Source organism: Elephantulus edwardii, unplaced genomic scaffold (genome assembly GCF_000299155.1).
Source record: "Elephantulus edwardii isolate Elephantulus edwardi_28Jun2011 unplaced genomic scaffold, EleEdw1.0 scaffold00012, whole genome shotgun sequence".
NCBI lineage: Eukaryota > Metazoa > Chordata > Mammalia > Macroscelidea > Macroscelididae > Elephantulus > Elephantulus edwardii.
Window position 1 is genome coordinate 7,661,120 of NW_006399762.1, and position 2,096 is coordinate 7,663,215.

A 2,096-nucleotide genomic window follows, 5' to 3' on the forward strand; every position below is an offset into this window, starting at 1 on the left:
TGAAGCCAACCCAAAGGTACATGGTTTGAGTCCTCCAGCTGCTACACAGTTGGAAGCGCCTCCTGTGCAATTTACAGCCACTGAAATCCCAGTAGGTCAGCTCTGATTGAAAGACACACAATGACAACAAAACTATAAAATAGTACTCATATCACTGCTTCTGACTCCCAGCTTTCTGATTTCGCAGATCACTTGAAAATAACTATTTCAACATCAAATCTACCAGCAACACAAGGGGAGAAAGATGGAACATCTCCTCCAGTGCCATTTACAACTTAGTGGTAAAGAACTACACGGTCAACTCAAAGGCATGTGATTCAAATTTACTATTTGCTCCATGGTAGAAAGATGGGCAGTCTCCTCCTATGTGATTTCCTGCCTTTAAAAACTCACTGGAGGGTTAGCTGTGGGTCAGTTCTGACTAGACAGCACATAACAACAAAACTCACTGGAGAGTCAGCTCTGAGTTAATACGGACTGGATGATAATGAGTTTGAGTGAGTGATAAACTGAGTGTGAGTTTTTCTGTCTCCTACAAAAGACCTCCCACCCCCAGAAAACCCAAAGAGGAAATTCCTAACCAAGTTGTATGATTTGTGAAAAAGTCCACATATATCAACTTACAGAGAACAACACAACTATGTGTATATGTGTGCTAATATAAGTGAAATGACATTATATATTATTTGAGGAGCCACTAACGTAAGTTCTATCACACATCCGTGAGTCTGTTGTATTGTGGTGGCTTGCATGTTGCTGTAATGCTGGAGCCAATGCCATCACTATTCAAAAGATCAACAGTGTCATTCAGGCTGGGCAGGAGCTTCCAGACTAAGACAGTTGTTACTGTTATTTTTTACATGTCTTTGAGTCAGAACCAACTCACAAATAACCCTCCAGCAAGTTTGCGGAGACTGTAAATTACACAGAAGAGATTGCTCATCTTTTTTCCATGATGCAGTTGATGGATTCACAACTTTTGCCTTTGGGTTAGAGTGCAATTCCTCATCACTAAGTCTCCAAAACTCCCTAACTATGAGTAAGAAGGAAATGTATAAGTCTAAAATTAGCCAAGGAAAACTTTATGGCTCACAATGAAACTGCTGGATTTTCTTGACTTGGGCACATTGTTAGGACGGATGAGAGCATTATGTTTGTTGAAACAGAGGGCCAATAAAGTTAGGAGACCTTTAGTGGAGAAGGACTGGCACAAAAGGCAAAAATATAGACACAACCATGCTTGTGATTGTGGGAATGATACAGGATTAGGCAATACTTTGTCCTATTTTACATAAGGTCAGCATGGGTCAGAGTCAACTGGAGGGCAGCACGCAAAAACATAAACTAGGCATTGTCTGGGGGTTTGAAGATAACAAGAGAATACGATTCCAGTCCTGAAGGAGCTCACAGTTAAGTAAATCAATTTATGCTAATGTCCATGTTTCCACTTACTAAATGAGATTAACACCAACAGTCATTTAGCCCCCAGGGATGTAGAGTTTGGGATGTGGAGGACTGAGGCAGAAGTAAATAGCAACAGGGTTATAAGTCTTTGTTTATTTTTTTATCATTAGCTGGAGCACAGTGTATATGCCTTAGCTGACCTGATAGGAAGGGCTTTATTTGCAAGAATTGGTCTGTTGTTTCTCATTGTTTCCCATTGCTTGTTGCCTAGTTATAGTTTAACTCTACTTAAAACCCAAGGGAAGTTAAAAAAGCAAATTTATTTCCCACTCTATTAGAAGTAGGAGAAAGCTATGGGAAAGTGGATGTAATAACATTTGTTTCAAAATACACAAAGACCATAAATATGAGCACACCCAGGTGGGAGCTACACACACATGTTGAACCACATCCTAGATCAAGCAGTATTTTGAATGAGCGATATTTCTTAATTAGCTTCATCCTGATCAACACATTTGCTTAAACAGTTTGTCTAGAGTTTTATGGCATTCAAATGTAGCCCAGTGGTTTCTAAGACATTAGAGTGTCAAAGAAGCAAGCATTGGGAAAATATTTCAAGTATTTACTGGACACTGCTTCCCAATGTCACATTTCTTACCATTGTCATTTGTTGTTGTTTGTTGTTGTTATGT